Source organism: Pongo pygmaeus, chromosome 16, assembly GCF_028885625.2.
Source record: "Pongo pygmaeus isolate AG05252 chromosome 16, NHGRI_mPonPyg2-v2.0_pri, whole genome shotgun sequence".
NCBI classification, from domain to species: Eukaryota; Metazoa; Chordata; class Mammalia; order Primates; family Hominidae; genus Pongo; species Pongo pygmaeus.
The window spans coordinates 81,293,781-81,316,074 of record NC_072389.2 but is presented as its reverse complement, the minus strand read 5'-3'; the positions used below and the strand labels follow the sequence as shown (position 1 = coordinate 81,316,074).

The window sequence follows — 22,294 nt, the reverse complement described above, 5'->3', positions numbered from 1 at the left end:
AACAGGCCTTGGTGAGGGTGTTGGGGCTCTGGTCCGTAGCCCAGGCCTTCAGGAATCAGGTGATGTCTATCTGGAGAGGAGGTGCCTGCTGGAGAGACTGGGGGGAGCAAGCATGGCCCAGGGCCCTGGCCTCCTGCTAGGGCATCCCCCTCTTCCTTCCCACGGTCCCCTGAGAATCTGAAGGCATCCAGGGTAAAGTGCAGTGTTCAGCTGTGTCCTGGGGTCCAGGAAAGCCAAGGAGAAGTTGCTCCACCTGCTGTCCACCAGGCACCCTGGCAGAGAACAGCCTCAGCCCACCCCAGCCCAACACCAGATCCCAGGGACTGATCCACCTTTAAGAGGGCAGTATGAGACTGCCCCCATTGTGCCCAGAGAGTCCCCTCAGTCATGGGCTCTGACCAGGGTGCAGGTGGGCCCAGCAGGCTGGCCCAGTGTGGGTGTGGCTGTACATTGGTCCTCTGAAGAGCCTCAGGGGCTTGTAGCAGCTGGTGTATGTCTGGGCTTGGAAGTAGAGGATGTCCCCCAGCCACAGGGCAGGGGACATTTGTTTTGAATTCCAGTCTTCTGCAAGGACAGAGACCCCAGGCTCTGGGCACCCCAGCTCTGCCTGCCCTACCCACAGCCTACCACCATTTGGCCCAGGCAAGTCACCCCAGCTCCCACAGAGGGAGCCACCATCCCACCTCCTGATGTTTGCCCGCACCAGTCAAGTTCCATTCTGGAAAAACCCTCCGCGTCCTTGGGAAGGCACCTCCTCCTTGACTCCTTTCCAGAGCTATCATCCCCACTTTCATTTTCTACCTATCATTCAATGCAGAGACCAGCTTCTTCCCTGGGCCAGGGCTGCTCTGGAGGCAGGGAGGCTTTGGCCAGGCTGTGGGATGTAGCAGAGCACTGGGTATAGACCAGGCTCTCCAGGCACACCTGGGCAGAGAAGTCAGACCCACAGGTGAATGGCCCTCCTTCCGGCCCCACCCACCTCACAGGCAGAAAGAGGGAGGCTTCACAAGGAGGTTGAGGTAAACAGGGGAGCCCAGGTCACCTCTGTCTGATCTCCTGCCCTCCTGGGAGACAGCAAGAGGTTGGAGCTGGGAGGCGTCGAGAGCCCTGGCCCAGTCCTGGTTTCACTGATGAGGCTCAGGGAGGGGCTGGGTCAGCCTAAGTCACTGAGTCCATAAGGGACTCATGTAAGTCCATATGGTTCTGACCATAACCCAGGACCCTAGAGCTAGCCAAGGCCCCATCCCTTTCCCACGTATATCATCCTTTCCCCACGTAGGGGCATGAACTGGCTTCTGGTTTCTAAGGCTGAGGCCCAGCACACCTCTCCCTCCCCTTGCCTGCAGCTGTTGTCACACATCAAAAGTGAGTTTTCCCTGAGGGGCTGGAGGCACAGCTCCCTGGGCTGGACCAGGTGGCCAATCCAAACAAGACCCTGTGCATATCCACCAGCCAGGCCTTCTCACACCACGTAGCAGCTGAGGGCACCAGGATACCGTGGGGGATTCCAAAGACGAGCCCTCCTACAGGCTCCCACAGCAGCACTGCCGACCCCAGACTGCCGCAAGCCCTGTATCCATCCAGCCTTCAAGAACCTGGCCATTCACACATACCTGCCCCACTCCTCACACCTGGCTTTCCTGTGAAAAGTGGAACTGGTTCCACCTGGGCCAGCTGGAGAAGGGCCTCAGGAAATCACCATTTTGGGGACTTGTTCTAATCATTCATTCATTCACCAAATACCCACTGTCCACATTTCTGTACCAGGCCAGGGGTGATGCGTCAAGCAGAACACATGTCCCAAGGAGCTTTCCTCTCTTTAGAGACAGGCAGGCGGACTCTCAGACCATGAGGTGCCCTCTGGGCTAGGGGGTGCCCAGGGCTGGATGCAGGGGAGGGCCTCACCCACAGGAGATGCTCGTGGGTATGGACGTGGAGGCCACCACGGGGTAAGGGTGTGACCTGGGGCAGGTGCGAGGCTGCTCTATCTGGAAGGCTTCCTGACTCTGCCAACGATAGGCCGTGGCTGGATCAGGCTTCATGTCGATTTTTAATATATTTAATACATTTTGATTAACTAAACATTATTGTAATAAAAATTATGAGATATGGGAAAGTTAAAAACACAAAAAACCAGCAAACCCCTTCTCTCCCCAAATAACTGCTTCAACAGTATTTTCTGACTTTTTTTTCCCATGTATCTGCAACTATAAACATAAGCTGCACAAGATAGTATCCTTCCCCATATTCTGTTTTGGAGCTGGATTTTTCACTCAGCAGTGAATAGAGGCAGGCTTTAAACAGGCCAGGCATTGTGAGGGCCCTGGGAAAGGAGACTGACCATGTTGCTGGGTGACCTTGGGCAAGTCTCGCCCTCCCCAGAGCCTGGATTTTCTCAGTCCAGTGAAGGGCAGGAAGGGCTGTAGTAGGACTACATCAGCGCTTCCCAAACTCAGAACCACCACATGGAGCCATGTGAGCTGTCACTGCACAACCCCAGGGGCAGGAGCATTCTTGTCATAGTCTCTGTGAGTGGGGCTCCTGCCCAAAAGTGTGGTGTGCAAACCTGGGACCCACAAGAGGATTTTAGGCAATAAGCAGATGCATTTATTTTTACCATTACCTTCTATTTGTAGCAAAAGGCCAATTCTCACCGGGAGGGCTTGTTAAACCACAGATCACTGAACCCATGCCTCAGAGGTTCTGATCAGGAGGTCTGGGTGGTGCCTGAGAATCTGCATTTCTAACAAGTTCTCAGGTGATGGTGATGCTGATGCTGCTGGCTCAGGGACCATACTTTGAGAACCACTAACCACAAGTTTACTTTTATTCATTTATTTCAGGCAGGGTTTTGCTGTGTCACCCAGGCTGGAGTATAATGGTGCAATCACGGCTCATGGCAGCCTCAACCTCCCAGGCTCAAGCAATCCTCCTGCCTCATTCCCCAAGTAGCTGAAACAATAGGGGCACACCACCACACCTGGATGTTTTTGTATTTTTTGTAGAGATAGAGCTTCACCATGTTGCTCAGGCTGGTCGTGAACTCCTGGGCTTGAGCAATTCACCTGCCTTGGCCTCCTAAAGCAAAAGTTTCCTTTTTAAATACATTTATTTAGGTTTTAAAAATGAGTTGACTTGAAGCACAGGAATAGATCTTCAACACTAACCACTGAGGAAATGCAAATTAAAACCAAAGTAAGATATCACTGTATATCTATTAGAACAGCTCAAATCAAACATAGTGATAGTATCAAATATTGGCGAGGATGCAGACAAAACTAACTCACACATCACTGGTGGGAATATAAAATGATACAGACACTCTAGAAAATAGTTTGGCAGCTTCTTTAATTAAACATACACCTCAATATATGACCTAGCAATTACTTCTGGGCATTTGTACCAGAAAATAAAACTGATGTCTGCACAAAAACTCATAAATGATTGTTCATGGCAGATTTATTTGTAATAGCCCCAAACTGGAAACAACCAAATACTCCCCAATAGGTGAATGGTAAAGCAAACTGCTACATCCATTCTATGGCCTGACAGTTTTGGAGGGGCTTGCATCATTATATATAAATGGCTTCAAGTGTTTTAATTTCATCCACGATCAGACTTTATGCCAGTAGAGAGGTCTGTGCCTTATATTTCGCGTATCCTTCTGGGCCCCAGGAACTCTGCCTGTGCTTAACAAGTTTCAGGCTGGGCGCAGTGGCTCATGCCTGTAATCCCAGCACTTTGGGAGGCGGAGGTGGGCAGATCACCTGAGGTCAGGAGTTCAAGACCAGCCTGGCCAACATGGTGAAACCCTGTCTCTACTAAAAAAAAAAAAAAAAAGTGGCTGGGCGCGGTGGCTCACACCTGTAATCCCAGCACTTTGGGAGGCTGAGGCGGGCAGATCACAGGTCAGGAGAGCGAGACCATCCTGGCTAACATGGTGAAACCCCGTCTCTACTAAAAATACAAAAAAATTAGCCAGGTGTGGTGGAGGGCACCTGTAGTCCCAGCTACTTGGGAGGCTGAGGCAGGAGAATGGTGTGAACCCAGGAGGCAGAGTTTACAGTGAGCCGAGATCGCACCACTGCACTCCAGCCTGGGTGACAGAGCAAGACTCCATCTTAAAAAAAAAAAAAAAAAAGTAGCTTGGTGCTGTGGCAGGTGCCTGTAGTCCCAGCTACTCAGGAGGCTGAGGCAGGAGAATGGCTTGAACCTGGGAGGCGGAGTTTGCAGTGAGCCAAGATCACACCACTGCACTCCAACCTGGGTGACAGAGCGAGACTCCATCTCAAAAAAAAGTTTCAATAAACAACTAATTTATTTAATCTCTCTCCATCCTCTCCTTTCTTCTACCACTACTCTAGGATAATAGCCATTATACCTCTTAAGTGTAATTCATTTTTTTCCTTGTTTTTCTTTTTTTTTTTTTTTGGTTATTTAGTTTTTATTTCATAATCATAAACTCAACTCTGCAATCCAGCTAGACATGGAAGGGAACTGCAGCGAGAGCACAAAGATTCTAGGATACGGTGAGTAAATGGGGTGGAGGGTGCTGTCCTGAGCTACAGAAGGAACAGTCTCGTGGTTTAGATAAAACACAAGTCAAACTTATTAGAGTTGTCCACAGTCAGCAATGGTGATCTTCTTCCTGGTCTTGCCATTCCTGGACCCAAAGCGCTCCATGGCCTCCACAATATTCATACCTTCTTTCACCTTGCCAAACACCACACGCTTGCCATCTACCACTCAGTCTTGGCAGTGCAGATGAAAAACTAGGAACCATTTGTGTTCGATCCAGCCTTTGCCATGGACAAGATGCCAGGACCTGTATGCTTTAGGATGAAGTTCTCATCATCAAATTTCTCCCCATAGATGGACTTGCCACCAGTGCCATTATGGTGAGTGAAGTCACACCCTGACACATAAACTCTGATAATTCTGTCAAAGCAGGAAGCCTTGTAACCAAATCCTTTCTCTCCAGTGCTCAGAGCATGAAAGTTTTCTGCTGTCTTTGGAAACTTGTCTGCAAACAGCTCGAAGGAGACGTGGCCCAAGGGCTTGCCATCGACGGCGATGTCAAAGAACACAGTGGGGTTGACCATGGCTGATAGTAGAGGGCTCCCGATGGTGGCAGTGTCTGCAAAGCCTCCCTTGGTTTTCTTTTCTCAATACGCCTATTTAAAATTATTATTTTTAAATTATATCAGCAAGTCTGCTTATTTTAAAAAGTGAAATATATACATATATATAAGTAATACATTAATAACCTTCTTCCAATCCCTTCCATCCTCACCCCATAAATAAATAATGGTAACAGCTTGATGTACCTTGGTCCACATCCTTATGCTTGTACAGACCTATAAAAATTGGCATATTCATGTATAGTGTGTTTTATGATTGATAAAAAAATCACAAGCAGTGTGATTTTTTTTCATCTCTCTGTCTCAGTAAGTGAGACTCTGGATCAATATTTTTTAAAGCCACATCATATTCCAAGTTATTGGTAAAACCACAAACTATTCCGCTTGCTTATTCCTGAGTTCTAATGACACTGAGTGTATTTTCATAATATTATAAAACACATGTTTCTCTCCTGTGCATTGCATGTTCATATTCTTTGTTCCTTATATTTAAATTTCTAAACTGTCAGAACCTTATTTTTGTGAATGGAATGAGATAGGGATTTGGTTTTGTTTTCTTCTAGATTGATGGCCAGTTTATATTTAAAAAATTAACCTTTTCCCACTGAATTGAAATAGTACCCTGTCCATATTTTATGTTCTTATATATACTTACATTGATTTTGGGATCAATTTCTGATCCACAGATACATTTTTATTCATCTTTTAATGTTGTTTTGAATATAGTGACTTTATAATATAGGTTAATATTTGGTAGGGCAATTCTCCCTGTTTCTATTTTTTATTTTCATAGTTTTCTTGCCTATTCTTGGACACTTATTTATTTTTTCATTTGAACTTTACGTTCATTTCATGTAGTTTTTGTAAAATAACTTGCTATGGTTTGAATGATCGTGCCCTCCCCAAATTCCTGTGTTGAAATCTTAACCCCCAAGGTGACAGTATTAAAAGGTAGAGCTTTTGGGAGGTAACTAGGTCGTGAGGGCAGAGCTCCCATAAACAGGATTAGTCCCCTCAGAAAAGAGGCCCAAGGGAGCTTGTTTGTCCCTTCCCCCATTGAGGGCATAACGAGAAGGCACTGTAAATAAACAATGAAACAGGCTCTCACTGGACACTGACCTGCCTGTGCCTTGATCTTGGACTTCCCAGCCTTCAAAATTAGGAAAAGTCAGTTTATGTTGTTCAGTAGCTATCCAATCTATAGTATTTTGTTACAGCAGCCAAAATGGACCAAGACATAATTCACTGTGATTCTAATGGGAATTGCATCATAGTTATACATTAATTTTTCTAAGAATTAACATTAACACTATCCTTTCTGGAGTACTGGCATGTCTCTCCACTTGCTTAGATCTTGTTTTCTGTCTTTAAAAATGACTTCATATACAAACATTCTTAGCCATTATTGTTGTTGTTTCTGTTTTTTGTTTGTTTGTTTGTATTTTAGTAGAGACGGGGTTTCACCATGTTGCCCAGGCTGGTTTCAAACTCCTGAGCTCAGGCAATCTGCCCGCCTTGGCCTCCCAAAGTGCTAGGATTACAGGTGTGAGCCACTGCGCCCAGCCTATTGTTTTTAATTATGATTTTTATTTTTATTTATTTATTTTTTTTTTTTCTTGAGATGGAGTCTCGCTCTGTCACCCAGGCTGGAGTGTAGTGGCATGATCTCAGCTCACTGCAAGCTCCACCTCCCGGGTTCATGGCCATTCTCCTGCCTCAGCCTCCCGAGTAGCTAGGACTACAGGTGCCCACCACCATGCCTGGCTAATTTTTTTGTATTTTTAGTAGAGACGGGGTTTCACCATGTTAGCCAGGATGGTCTCAATCTCCTGACTTTGTGATCCACCTGCCTAGGCCTCCCAAAGTGCTGGGATTACAGGCATGAGCCACCGCGCCCAGCCGATTTTTTTTTTTTTTTTGAGATGGAGTCTTGCTCTGTCACCCAGGCTGCAGTGCAGTGGTACAATCTCGACTCACTGCAACCTCTGCCTCTCAAGTTCAAGCAATTCTCCTGCCTCAGCCTCCCAAGTAGCTGGGACTGTAGGTGCATGCCACCACACCTGGCTAATTTTTGTAGTTTCAGTAGAGACAGGTTTTACCACATTGGTCAAGCCGGTCTCGAACTTCTGACCTAAGGTGATCCACCCACCTCAGCCTCCCAAAGTGCTGGGATTGCAGGCATGAGCCACCGCGCCCATCCTTATCATGATTTTAGAGAAGATATTTAAAATTTAAAATTGTATTATTAAATATTTCAAATATACAGAGAAATATAAAAAAATAATATTACAGGCAACATGTACCCTCCTCTCATACTTACCAGATTTTAACATTTTGACATATAGAATGTGATGACATTCTTTCATCTTCCCCCTTTCTAGATATATGATTAGTGTCTAGAAGCCAGTGTGTATAATTTCCAGACATTTAAACATTTCTTAAATGTATTTTTGCATTTCTAAATAATAGATAATGGTTTTATATGTATTCCTAAGCAATATATAATGCTTTTATGTGTTATTTAAAAAATAAATTTATATCCATGACTAGTTATTCTTCATATTGAGAAAGGCTAATGATTTTTATGTACCGTATATCTTGATTTGAGATATCTTATTAAATTATTTGTTGTAGTATTTATCTTATTAAAATATTAGATTTTCTCTGTTCTCTATTATATACAAAAAATGCAATTTTACCTTTTTTGTACAATATACATACCAATTGTTTTCATTTTTTTCAGTTTAATTAACTAAACATTTTAAATAATGTTGACTAACATTGGGGAAAGCAGCATGTTTTTCTTATTCTTGATTTCAATGGAAATGACTTTAGAAATTCTAATATAATGCTTCTGTTAATTTTTATAAGCTTGTCATATTAAGCAAGACTTTTAACTTTTTTTTTTAGGATAATGTTTCACTGAATCCTCACAGTGACCTGAGGAGGCATGTATTAGTCCGTTTTCACACTGCTGATAAAAACATACCTGAGACTGAGGAGAAAAAGAGGTTTAATTGGACTTACAGCTCCACATGGCTGCGGAGGCCTCAGGATCATGGCAGGATGTGAAAGGCACTTCTTACATGGTGGTGGCAGGAGAAAATGAGAGAGAAGCAAAAGCTGAAACCCCAATAAACTCATCAGATCTCATGAGACTTATTCACTGTCATGAGAACAGCACAGGAAAGACCAGCCCCCATGATTCAATTACCTCTCCCTGGGTCCCTCCCACAATAAGTGGAATTCTGAGAGATACAATTCAAGTTGAGATTTGGATAGGGACACAGCCAAACCATAACAAGGCAGGAATTATTATTAACCCATCTTCCCCATCAGGAAACTGAGGCTGAAAGGAAGGGATTTGCCCAGAATCACACAGCTGGGAAATGAGCAAGCCAGGACTTGCCTCAGATGTGATGACCCCAAAGTCCAGGCATGCCCTTAACCCCCAGGGAGGGTGGGGCTTTGCCCATCTGCCCTCGCTGACTGCCCTGTCTTGCAGGAATATCTACAAGGATTTCTTTTTTCTTTTTGAGACGGAGTCTCACTCTGTCGCCCAGGCTGGAGTGCAGTGGCGCGATCTCGGCTCACTGCAACCTCCGCCTCCCAGGTTCACACCATTCTCCTGCCTCAGCCTCCCAAGTAGCTGGGACTACAGGCGTCAGCCACCACGCCCGGCTAATTTTTTGTATTTTTAGTAGAGATGGAGTTTCACCGTGTTAGCCAGAATGGTCTCAATCTCCTGACCTCATGATCTGCCTGCCTTGGCCTCCCAAAGTGCTGGGATTACAGGTGTCAGCCACCGAGCCTGGCCTCTACAAGGCTTATTGACAGCTGGAGCTGGCCTGTGAGACACAGGAAGAGGTGAACAGCTGGAAGTCCTACTTTCTGAGGGCTGGCGTGTACCTTGAGTGTGTTGGGGTGAGCGACAGGGCAAGGAGAGGAGGGTCAAGCTGCTGATACTAGGGGCCCTGGGGCACCATCCACAGTGATGCCAAGTCATGCCATGTTTCTGAGCCCTTGTTTGGCTCAGAAATAACCAAGAATCCTCCCCACTACCTACTCTGGGGTGAGATCAGAGTTAAGTCTTCTGGTCCTCCCATCCTTCTCCAGTGGCAGTTAGATCAGAGTTAAGTCTTCTGGTCCTCCCATCCTTCTCCAGTGGCAGTTCTGTGTCTCCGTCTCTGCCACAGATGGCATTTCCTGCATGCCCTTTTGATGATGGTGGTTTCCTGTGACTGCCTTCTCTTTTCTCCCCTGTTTCACTGTGGCAATGTCTAGAGGAGCCTTACAGTTGGGGTGCAGTGTCCCAGGTTCACTCAACCTCTCCCCTTTTCCTCTCTGTGTGTGTCTACTTTGGCTGTGCTCCCTGGTGCCAGCAGTGGTGGCAGTGTTGGTGTGTGGGCCTCCCAGGATAAGAAGAAAGTGAGTGTGACCCTCTCTTCCTTCCTGCCAGGCATCTGCAGGCTGGCACCAGCTCTGGCCAGGTCTTTAAACAAAGGATCTGCAGATGTTCTTTTCTCATTTCTGGTTTGGAAAACTGAGGCAAATTCTGGGCACTAGAGTCAGAACCAAGATGAGGCTGAATCAGGGGAGTCTGGGGTCCTAAGAGATACAGGGATGGGCAGAGACCTGAAACCCTTTAGAGCGTGTGGGGAGCTGGGTGTCTGTTTAGGCCAGTTGCTTCTCTCTGTGCATCAATGTGCCAGGTACCCTTGCAGGGGATGCCTGGAGCCTGGCTACATGGCCTGGCCACCCTGATGCCCTTGTGTTCTTCATGACAGGCCAGCAAGACCAAGGGGAATGGCTCCGACAGCTTCATGCTCTCCATGGACCACAGCTAGAGCGGCAAGTGGAGACCATTCAGAACCTGGTGGACTCGTACATGGTCATTGTCAACAAGAACATGCAGGACCTCACGCCCAAGACCATCAACCACCTCTTGATCAACAACGTGCATGCGCCGCCTCATGGGGGTAGGGAGCTCCTGTAGCACTGGGGACCCAGGTGGCCATGTTGGCCTTGGGGAGATGCCGACCAGCCTTATGGGACCAGCCTCAGAAAGGGGGAGGCACGGTTCAGACCAGAGTTGTCCAATAGAAATATAATGTGGGATTACAATGGCTCATGCCTGTAATCCCAGCACTTTGGGAGGCCAAGGTGGGAGCACGGCTTGAGCCCAGGAGTTCGAGACCAGCCTGGGCAACATAATGAGACCTCATCTCAACACAAAAATTTTAAAAAATAGCTGGGCTTGGTGGTGGCACGTGCATGTAGTCCTAGCTGCTCGACAGGCTGATGTTGGAGGATCACTTTGAGCCCAGGAGGTTGAGGCTTCAGTGAGCAGTGATCTCACCCACTGTACTCCAGCCTGGTGACAAAGCCAGATCCTATCTCCAAAAATCAAAAACTGAGTAGACAGGTGTCCTGGTGGCATGATAGGTCTTCAGTCCCTTTCCATAACTGTGACCTTGGACAGGTGACTTTTCCTCTGGACCTCAGTGTCCTCATCTGAGTGAGAAAAGGGCGGTGGGGAAGCGGATCTTCGAGTCTAAGCGCATCTGAGAAGCCACACTCCGGGCTTCAAGTCCAGCGCACAGTCCCAACAGGGCCCGGCGGGGCAGCCAAGGCGGCCAGGGCGGCACAAGCATCAATCAGGTCCCAGCCTTCTTCCCTCTTTGCCCACTCTCAGACCAAGGAGTTCATCTTCTCGGAGCTGCTGGCCAACTTGTACTCGCGAGGGGACCAGAACACGCTGATGGAGGAGTCCGCAGAGCAGGCACAGAGGCGCAAGGAGAGGTGGCGCATGCACCACGTGCTGAGGGAGGCGCCCAGCATCATCGGTGACATCAAGACGACCACCGTCAGCACGCCCACGGGGGCCCGTGGATGACTCCTGGCTGCAGGTGCAGAGCGTCCCGGCCGGACGCAGGTACAAGGGTCGGCCCCCACCGCCCCAAAGCCCCCCAGCCTGGGCCGCGGGAGAAGTGCCAGGCCAGGCAGGGTGCGCCCCCTCCCCAGGGTGGTGCCCACTTGAAGCGAGAGGCGGAGCTTAGAGAAGGCGGGCCTTGCCGTGGAGCGCTGGCTGCGGGGCGGGGTGGATCTGGGACGTTGGCGCCTCTGGCGGCGGGGCTTAAGCTCCGGTGACCGCTTCCGGCCGGCAGGGAGGGTCTTGCATGCATGGGCGTGGCTGGCACTGGGCTGGGGCGGGGCCTCAGGGTGGGCGGGGCCGCTCATCTCTCCTCTTTCTGTTCCTGGTTCCCTTTCGCCCGCAGGTCGCCCAAGTCCAGCCCCACGACGCAGTGCCGACTCCCCGCCGTGCCCCCAGCCCGGCCCGGGTCGCGGAGCCCTGCTCCTGGGCCTCTGCCTGCTGGGTCCACCCTGGGGGAAGCGCCCGTCGTACCCTCCAGACCGGGGACTTCCCCTGACCCCTTCGGCCCTCCCCCGGCAGGTGCCCTCGCGCCCCTCCCGGGGTCCCCATGTGAGTAGGGGCTGAATATGACGGGAGAGGCCGCCGGACGGGCATGGCCGGGAGGGAAATGGGGCTGGATTCTAGAGCATCGGATCTGGCCGCCAGAACCGGCCGTCTCCATCCCAGGCACTCCGACCGTGGGTACCGGAGCCCTGAGTGGCCGAGAGCTGGCGGAGCCTGCCCGCAAAGGAGCACTGAGTCCCGGAAGTGGTCGTTTTTGGGGAGGGGGCAGTGGGGCCCGTCCCACCTGCCCCTTTCTTTCAAGCACCTGCATGGCGCTTACCTCTATTTTCACTCTTCGCGGCCGCCCCACACGTTGCATTCCTCCTCCTTTCTTCTTCTCACTGTCCTCCATCCTCCATTCCATCCAACTCCTCTCCCAGCCCCTGGGGAGCCTACCTCAGGTCAGAGAGTCTGAACCCCGAGATGCTCTGGGTGTGTGGATTTCCTTCAGCTACGCTGATGTCCCCACTTCCAAGTCCTGACTCCTTTGAGCCATCCCAGGGGATGTCTGGCCACTGGCCCACAGGAGCAGAGGCCAGGCTGTGACTGTGTGAGCATCAAGGTGTGTGATGTGTGTGTGGGCTTGCACACGAGTGTGAGTGTAAGAATGGCACAAGGCCTGGACTAGGACAGGAGCCTGGGGGCCATGGGCAATCTGATTTTTTCCTCCACCCTCACTCCACCCCCACTGCAACCTACTGGGTCCAAACCAATGTAGTAGGGGTGGCTGCAGGGGCAGGGACGGGAGTGTCTGAAGCCTGCTTCACTCCCAAAGATTTCTAAGGAAAAGCGTTCTGCATCCTCTGGCTTGGCCTTATTGACCCATGGCCCTCTTTCAAGGACATTCACTCTGATTCCCAGTGTGCCCTGTTTCCACTGGCCACGTTCTCTAAGGAAGAACAATAGCATCTGTTTTTGTCTCCAAATGACTGTAGGGTAGGGCTGTGAGTCCAGCGCCCATAAACCAAAATGAGGCAGGGATTGGGGCTTGCCCTAAGATGCGCTGATGACCCACGGAGATGGGTAGGGGCAAGCAGCATAGCATTGGGCAAGAGCACTGGACTGGGAATCCAGAGATGCTGCTTCACCCTGGGGCTTTAGGCAAGTCCCTTTCCCTTCCAGAGCCTCAGCATCCTTTCTATCAAATGATGACTTTCTGCCTTTCTCCCAGGGTGGCCGTGGGGATCAAGGGAGACAGTGGCCATAGGGATGCTGTGTTAACTTCAGATGCAGCTGTAGGAGCACTTTGCTAACTGCCAACGTGAGTTCAGACTCTTCAGGGTATTTGGCATCCAGGTCTGTGGTGAGGTGTAACATATGGGATGTAAGGTTTGATGGCTGCTCAGACTCCAGTCTTGCTAACACATGCGAAATATTTGGCAAATCATGACCCTGCCTTGGGGAAAAGAGCAGGCTGGGAGAGCTTCTTCAAGGCAGCCTGGCTTCAACGCAGTCCGGGGCATGACTGAGATAGAACTATGTGGCGAGGAATTGAAGGGTATCTGGGTAAAGAGCTGCAGTGTGGGCAGTGTGGGCAGAGGTGTAGTGGGGGCCGCATCCAGGACAGCCACTGGCGAAAGCAGGGAACAGAGACGGAATGAGGAAGAGCTCTGTGGGGAGGGTGGGGCATAGGGTGGAGAACCTTCCAAGTTCGAAGGGTTTGACTTTTGGGGCTCAATGCTGCAGGCCGTAGGGAGCCATGGAAGGCTCTTAGGTGGGTCAGACTCTCTGACCTGAGGTAGAGAAATGACAGCTGGACATTAGTGAGCAAGCCCTGTCTCCATGAGCAGCACAGGTGGTCCTCTGAACACACCAGGCACAAGCGTGCAGGGAGCTGGTGCAAATGCCTCTGTGTGCAGGCGAGCTTCTGTGTTGTGACTCTGCCCACGTGTGTGGATCAGTGTGCTGAGTGGCTGCACACCCAGATCCGTGCTGCACGTGCTGGCCAGTGAGGGTGCTGGGCACTGCGAGGTGGCGGGGAAGGAGGCATGTTAGGGCACAGTCTCCAAAAGGCCTCTGCGAGTCCACATATGCTTCTGGAGGAAGGGGCCCTGCACACTGCAGACAGGCAGTGTGCTTCCATAAAAGGAGCACTCAGCTGGGAGTCAGGCAGGCTGGCCACTAATCCCAGCGCTGTGCGACCTCAGGCAGGCCCTACACCTCTCTGGACCTTGGTTTCCTTGTCTGTAAAATGGGGGAAGGCTAGAATGGCTGGTAAATGCTCAGCTCCGTGAGCCATCTGAACCTGCTTTGTTTCACCAATAAAGAATCACCCATAATGGGGGAGACTAGAGCTACTCTAAACCTAAAGCAGGATTAGATGGTACATGGAGCTGAGCATTTGCTATTTTAACTTTCTGTTTATGGATATATTTCATGTGTATATTTTCACATATATGTGTATATGTATGTGTCATGGATATATTTCATGTGTATATTTTCACATATATGTGTATATGTATGTGTCTGAGTGTATGTGCACATGTGTATGTGTGTACATGTGTGCAGGTATTTAACTAGTACATCAGACCCTGATTTCACAAATATGGCTAAAGACGAGGCTAAAACACACACTTAAATTTTAAAAGTAAGCTGATTTTTAAAAAACGCTAAGTAAAGAAGAGTTCCGGTGGCATCTGAATGTGGCAAAAGTCCTGATGAAAGGTGACAAATGGCTGCAGCCCTGGTCTGAGTGTCCCTATCCCCTTCCTGTCTAAGGGACAGTGGATTCGGGGCCCCGGCCTTCCTGGAGTGAGAGACGCACAGACTGGGCCCCGATCTCCCACCATGTCCTCACAGGCCCAAGACAGAATGCCATGCGGATTGGCAGGAGACCTCGCTGTGGGGTTCTTGGAGCCGACCCTCCAGGCCATGTAGGGTCCAGCCCTACGGGGCTTAGTGGGTGTTCTCCCCGTGTGCGGAGATGAGAGATTGTAATAAATAAAGACACAAGACAAAGAGATAAAGAGAAAACAGCTGGGCCCAGGGGACAACTACCATCAAGATGCGGAGACCAGTAGTGCCCCCAAACGGCTGGGCCCACTGCTATTTATTACATACAAGACAAGGGGGCAGGGTAAGGAGGGTGAATCTTCTAAGTGATTGACAAGGTGAAGGAAGTCACGTGATCACAGGACAGGGGGCCCTTCCCTCTTAGGTAGCCGAAGCAGAGAGAGAGAAGGCGGCATACGTCAGCATTTTCTTCTATGCACTCATAAGAAAGATCAAAGACTTTAAGACTTTCACTATTCCTTCTACCACTATCTACTACAAACTTCAAAGAGGAACCAGGAGTACGGGAGGAACATGAAAGTGGATAAGGAGCGTGACCATTGAAGCACAGCACCATAGGGAGGGGTTTAGGCCTCCGGATGACTGCGGGCAGGCCTGGATAATATCCAGCCTTCCACAAGAAGCTGGTGGAGCAGAGTGTTCCCTGACTCCTCCAAGGAAAGGAGACTCCCTTTTTCAGTCTGCTAAGTAATGGGTGCCTTCCCAGACACTGGCATTACCGCTTGACCAAGGAGCCCTCAAGCGGCCCTTATGCGGGCGTGACAGAAGGCTCACCTCTTGCCTTCTAGGTCACTTCTCACAATGTCCCTTCAGCACCTGACCCTATACCTGCCGGTTATTTCTAGGTTATATTAGTAATTAAAAGCTAATGATTAATAATGTTTATAGTAATGATAATTGTCCATGATCATCTCTATATCTAATTTGTATTATGACTATTCTTATTCTATTTTCTTTATTATACTGAAACAGTTTGTGCCTTCAGTCTCTTGCCTCGGCACCTGAGTAATCCTCCACCCACAGGGCCACAGGCCCAACAAGATCTCTGAGGCCACACAGCGTGTCCACACACGTGACCTCCAGGGTGATTCGGGCCAGGGCACAGGAATGGCCCAGGCAGAGGTAGCCTGGGCGTGGGCAGAGATGGCTCGGGCTGGGCCTGAGGCATCCAGGGGGCTCAGCATCGCATCTCCTCAGAGAGGCCATCTGAGACTGCTGGGCCCATGAAGAGGCTTCTCCCGGGTACCTACCTGTCCTGTCCAAGAGAGAACAGCCAGCCCCACAGCCCCAAATGTCTCTGTCCTCCAAGAGGCCGGATGTGAATCACAGGAATTTACAGCCCAGCCTGGCATGAGATTTATGAGTCTGCCTCCAGCCAGGGCTGGCGGGGAGTGGCCGCTGTCAGCCCCCCATTGCCACTGATGGATGAGGCTGTTTCCTGTAAGACAAACTCCCCTCTGTGGCAGGCAGTGCAGGGAGACACATCCAGGCCCTAGGGCCAACCCCATACCTGTCCCAGAGCCAGATCCCTCGTGCCCTCACAGTCCACGCCTCCCCTCGATCCCCAGCCGTACACAGTGATACGCAAGCAGGAGGTGCACTCAAGGGGCCCAGCTCTTAGCCAGAGCTCTGCCTCCCACACTGCCATCTGCACCCCCTCCCCATGACCTTTAAAACCTTTCCATCCCAAGGCCCAAATCTTGGGACCTGTCCAAGACGGGACATACCACACTCAAAGCCAAAATGGATCTCTGAGGTAGCCCAGAACACACACACACACACGTGCACACACACATGCATATATACACACACATGCATGCATGCACATACACAGTACACAGATGAGAAACCAGGGTCCAGAGAGGAATGGGCCTTGCCCGAAGTCACCCAGCAGCACAGTGGTGAAGCTGAGACCCCAGCCCACAAGCCCCCTGGACTGGTCATTCCAGTGTCCGGTCACAGTGGACTGTCATATGGCCACAGGGGTAGTTTTCACTTCCAAATGTGGGCACCTCTCCAGAGAACAGACAGACCTGGGTTTGAGTCCCTGCCCCACCACTCTGTGTGTAAAAGTCATAAACTCTGTGCCCGTTCCCTCACCTGAAAAATGGGGATCAAAATAACCCCAACTTACCAAGGTTCTTATGAGGTTCAAGTGAGAGGATGCAGGTAGAGCCGCAGGACAGAGTGGGCCCCTGGCACATGCTCCCCGAGTGGTGACAATGGTTCTCCACCATCTCTCGTGTCTCAAGGGGCCCCGCTGCCTGATTTGCTGCGGGCAGGAGGAGCAAGGAGAGTTCGAGTGTGGGACTGCAGGGCAGGAGTGACGCCACTTCCCACTGGAGGAGACCCTGGAAGTCTCCCTGGACGTGGTGGCATCAAGCAGAGGATGTAGAACTCTGTTTCTCTTGCTCTGAAGCTGACTGGGGGCTTCTTGAGTGCCACAGGGATGGAGGGAAGCATCCTACCCTGAAAGCCCAGCCCAAGCTTCTGCCCTGGATGACCTGAGGAGGAGTCCCTCCTTTCTCTGGGCATCAGCAAAATGGGGCCAGGGAGGACTAGACAACACTCCCTAGAGGCGCCTCTCTGCTCTGGCCCAGTTGCAAGCTGAAGAGGGTCCTCCAGACCCACCCTCTGCAGTATCCAATTATTGCCACTGGGCGGCAGCAGGGAGTAAATCTGCAGTCCGGCCTCCTTTCCCTGGCGGTCAGTCCCTCTCCCAGCACCCGGTGGTCTTTGCTCCTCCACCCGCCAGCCAACTCGCCAGAGAGCCAGAGCTGAGCGTCCTTCACATCCAGACATCTGATGCTCCCCTCAGCCCTGCAGAAAGCCAGCATGCTGGCTGCTTTTCAGATGGGGAAACTGATGGCCAAGAGGTGAGGACTTGCTCGAGGTCACGCAAGAGCCAAGTGTGCCCACAGCGGAAGCGGTGTGAAAGGAGACTGCGGTCACACGGACCTGGCTGGGATCCTGGTCCCCTCACCTCCGGCTGTGTGTCATCGGGCAGGTCACCCACCCTCTCTGAGCCTCAATTGATATAAGTGCTGAACACATGAAGCCACCGCTTTGTTTCCAAGAGTTTATGCCCCAAGAATGCAAAGACATGTCTGTCACTCACCTCAGCAGCCCCAGAGCCTGGCGCAGGGTGGGATTCGGAGAATAGCGCCTGCCTCCTGGGGCCTGCCTGGCACTCAGGAGACGCTGTGTCTCCTCAAACCGCACCCCCCGCCCCGGCCCCAGCCCTGGATCAGCCTCGCCTCGTTCCCCTCCCATCAGTCCTTCCTGCAGGACACCCACCCACCCGGCCTTGAGGGGGACTCCTGCTCACCTCCCCACCCCATCCCTCTCGGCCCCCTTTCTCTGTCCTGGCCTCTCCCTCATGTCCCTCTCTCCTGCCGAGCCCCCACTTGGCTCTATGCTGTTTATAAGACAACGATGACAGTTTTTATTTCTCTCTTTTATCTCCCTTCCTCCCCTGAAGGGAAACGTGCTTCCAATCTTCCAGGAAAAAATGAAGGCTCCGGATGAGAAAAAGCAAACAAAGGACAGTGGGACTGTGGGTGCCCCCCGCCCCCACCCCCACCACCGGCAGGCCCCACACGCAAACCACCGCCCGTGCCCACGCCCGTGCAGCCCTCCTCCGCCAGGCCCCAAGAACAGCTGTTACTTTGGGGGTAATTGAAAATGTCGATCATTATTCTAGAGGATAAGTAGGTCACAGGGACACAGGGAGCGAGCGAGCGATCGAGAGAGAGAGAGAGAGAGAGGAAACCTGGTCATGGGAGAGGATCTGGGGGAGAGAAAGGCCAGCTGGGAGGATGTGGGCGCGGAGAGGAAGAGGGAGCAGAGGGAATGGGAGGGCGGGCACCTCTCCACCAGTGAGCAGGGCCACGGACTCAGGGGGATATGTCCTCCCACCAGCCCCCCACCCCACCCCGAAAGGAGCTGGGTGGCAGGAGCTCCTGTTTAGTCCTCCCGTCCCTGAGCAGCCCCGAGGGTGGGCGTCTCTGAGTGCTGGGAGCAGGAGTGGGGACCTGGCTTGTCTTCATGGGGGTGCCCTCTCACGACCACATGCACAGCGCCCAGAGGCCAGGCCCCAGGCTGGAGGGCTGAGAGCAGCCAGCGGTCCCCTCTCCTGGGGGAATGCAGGGACTCTCCTGACCTCCCTCCCATCAGCCATCCCACTTCTCTCTGCATGTCGCGGCATCTCATCGTTTGTGGATTTACTTCTCCAGGGCAGTGGGGGGCGCCAGTGAGCCTGGGTGGGCGCGTATCTGTGCGTGAGATGAGATGCCTGGGAGAGAGGGATGGGGTGGGGTGTTAGAAGGCAGTGGTAGTACCAGGTGTGTGTGTGTAGAGTAAGGTGTGGGTCTGCACATTTGTGTGTGTGTCTTCCCCACATGTGTGCGGTAAGGGACGTGTGTGTGTGCACAGCCCCTACCTGTGTGCCTCCAGATGGTGTGTCCATGTGTCCCTGCAGGCAGGGCCCCTCTTCTGCTCCTGGCCCAGGGCCACCATCCCCCCAGGTCCTGGGAACCAGAGTGGCGATTGGCCTTGGGGCTCCCTCCAGCAACAATGGAACAACAGAGACCAGCCCCCACCCCAGCCAGTGTCCAGGAGGCTCGTGGGACTGCGATGTCACCACCAAGCCCTGGCTGAGGTAACCCAACACGGAGCCAGGCCTGTCTTGCCCCCTAGAGAGAAGGGAGGAACCTCAGGTGGGCCTCCTGCCAGGCACCGAACCTCATCCACCCTCCAACGTCTGCTCATGGAGGGAGACGGCGAGTTCCCACCCTCTCACTGACACAGCCTCAGACCTCCTGGAGGCCAGGGCTCCAGGTGAAGACCAAGTCTTCGTACCCCTGGACCCAGCCAGAGCCTGGCACAGGGCAGGAGCTTAGCAAATGTTTGTTGAATGAATGGATGGATGGATGAGGGCTTTGTGTGTGATCAAGTGCCAGGTTCTGGAGTCTAGTGACCTAAAGATACGGATTCAAGTCCTACAAGAATCAAACCAAGGCTTCCTGCAAGGTCAAGCGAGAACCCCCTGAGTTGTTCAGAAGGGGCCACGCAGCAGTCGGCCAGACCTGGGAGGCCGTGCCTGACCTTCTGCAGGTCACCTCTCTGAGGGCACTACCACAGGAAAGGCAATGTCAAGCGATGGGACTGCTTCATCCAAAGGTCAATCCCAAGCTAAATGACCCTGTCATTTTGCAGGCCGAGGCACAAGGGGGAGGCCCCTTTCATCTTCCCTGGAGTTGGCATCCCTTTGATGGCGGGGCCATCTCTCATCTGAACATCTTCACCCCCCAGATATTCCTTCTGAACCCTCCATCCTCCTTCTCCCCTTCTCTTGGGACCATAAACCCACCCCAAGAGTGAGTCCTAGCTCCAGGGCCAGCTCCCAATCCTGCCCCTGTCTGGTGGCAGCTGGGGCCAGGCTGAAGGTCTGTCCTAGACTGAGCCATAAAGGCAAAAATAACACTTAGTCCTAATAGAAGTAAAGCACCTCACCCTAGAGGAGCCCTGGTCCTGGTCACACACAGAACCTAGACCTTTATTTAGAGATGGGCCATTAATTTGTCACGTGGGCTAGGCATGGTGGCTCAGACCTGTAATCCCACTTTGGGAGGCCCAAGCAGGAGGATCACTTGAGGCCATGAGTTTGAGACCAGCCTGGGCAACATAGCAAGACCAGTCTCTACCAAAAAATTTAAAAATTAACCAGGTTTGGTGGCATGTGCCTGTAGTCCCAGCTACTGCAGTGAACCAAGATTGTGCCACTGCACTCCAGCCTGGGCAATGGAGCAAGATCCTGTCACAAAAAAAATTATCACGTGGGCAAAGTTATTTCCAGGCTCTGAGCGCCAGCTTCCTCATCTTTCCAACAGAGGGCCTTCGCCTGGGCTAAGTGTTAAATCAGAAAACCCCTATTCAGAGGTTGGCCTGCAGTTCCCTGACCTGGTAACACTGGGGAGCATTGGCTGCTGTCACCTGCCAGCTCCCACCCCCACCCAACACTTACAGACCAAGCATCACTAATTTTTGCAGCTGCCGTGATAAATGGCACTGTCGGCAAAATGACATCTTTCTAATCTGCCACAAGACAGATGGGTCCCCGAGCTCCCGCAGCCTCCCGAGAGCCAGCCCAGGCCAGCCTTGTTGAGAGGACGGGCAGACGCAAAGCCCAGGGCCTGGGGGCGGGTGGGATGGAGAGAGGACCTCAGGGCCCAGAGTCAAGGACATCCCTAGTGGGGTTTACCACAGGCTCTTTTCTAAATATTTAGTTGTATGTGCGCTTTTAAAAATATTCCAAAGAATATTATATCCTCTGTTCCTTTCTGACCAAAGTTAGGTCTTCAATTCAATTTTCTTTTCTTTTCTTTCTTTTTTTTTTTGGGTCTTGCTGTATCGCCCAAGCTGGAGTGCAGTGGCACAATCACAGCTCACTGTAGCCTCGACCTCCTGGGCTCAAGCGATCCCCCCACCTCAGCCTCCTGAGTAGCTGGGACTATAGGCGCCCACTACCATGCCTGGCTAATCTTTGTATTTTTTTGTAGACACAGGATCTCACCATGTTGTCCAGGCTGGTCTTGAACTCCTGACCTCAAACGATCTGCTTGCCTTGGCCTCCCAAAGTGCTGGGATTTCAGGCGTGGGCCACTGCACCCAGCCTCAATTTTCACTTTAAATTAAAACCTGGAAATTGTTCAGGTTTACAAGGATGAGCCATTAGACACTGGTTCTGAGGCGGTGCTCTCTTCCCGTCACCCTCTGCTCTGCGGAACAGCGTGCCTCTGCCTGAGCCATTGGGTCTGGGGGCTCTTCTCACCCCCCTCCTCCCTCCCACTCCCTCCATGCTCCCACCCTCCCTCCCAGCCCCTACGCTGACCTCAGCCGCATCCCCTCCATGCCTCAGGCTGGCCTCGCGCTGCCAGGTCAAGGTAGAACTCCCCTCACACCTTGCTGTGTCCAGGAGTAGAGGTGAATTGGGGCTCTGGATGCCAAGAACAGAGGAAGGACAAATGCCAGCCCGAGACCCTCACCTCCTCAAGACCAACAGGAGCTGGTGCCTGTCCGCCCAGCAGCAGCAAAGCCAGAGCGGGTGCCAGCCAGGGTGGGTGGGCACAGGCCTGGGCTTGAAGATTGAGACAACGCTGCCCCCTCCTGGCTAATTCATGGCTGCTCCTCTGACAGGCACTGCCAGACTAAGCTGTTGAGGTTGGGGACATAGTGACTCCCCAAAAACAGCATGTGACAAGCTGACCTTCCCTGCAGTCTGCCCGGCTGAGAGCTGCCTCCCACTCTGCCCATCCTGTCCGAGCTTCTCCCAAAGCATCTTCTGGCCCTCACACCTTCAGGGCAAAGCCTGAGGCCCCTCCCAGCTGCCCACGATGTGGCCCCAGGTAGCAGCCCCGCCCCCTGCACCCCAGACCCATGCTGCTGTGTGCCTCCCCAGTTCCCTGTCACTGCACCTGCATGCTTTGCTCTCACCTTGACCTCCACCTTCACCCTCCCCAGCAGTTTCTTCTTGTCCTCTTAGGTCCCTCCCCGAGGAAACTCCTCTCCCGACTCCCAACCAGAGGGACCCCGCTTCTCTGCCTGCACCCCCACCTGCCCTGCCCCTGTCTCAGGGACTGCCCACTGTCAGCACAGTCTCACAGTTCTGGAACTTGGGGGAACCTGGACCTCTTCCAGGCCTACCCTATGCACTGTCTAAAGGGCAATCCTGAGTCCAGAGAGGGGCAGGAGCTGCACAAGGCCACACAGCCTGTTAGTGGCAGTTAGGACTGGAACGCAGCTCTCCCGAGTCTCGGCCAGGGGCTCCTTGGAGGACAGACACATGGCTTCCCCACCCGGTGAACCAGAATGGAACCAGTCC

General features: G+C 52.1%; 2 pseudogenes; one reads left to right on the top strand and one right to left on the bottom strand.

The window, feature by feature from the left end:
• Positions 1–4,498: 4,498 nt before the first annotated feature.
• Positions 4,499–5,141, bottom strand: LOC129013619 (peptidyl-prolyl cis-trans isomerase A-like; annotated as a pseudogene).
• Positions 5,142–8,176: 3,035 nt separating this feature from the next.
• On the top strand, positions 8,177–16,168 carry LOC129013867 (dynamin-1-like; annotated as a pseudogene).
• Positions 16,169–22,294: the final 6,126 nt, after the last annotated feature.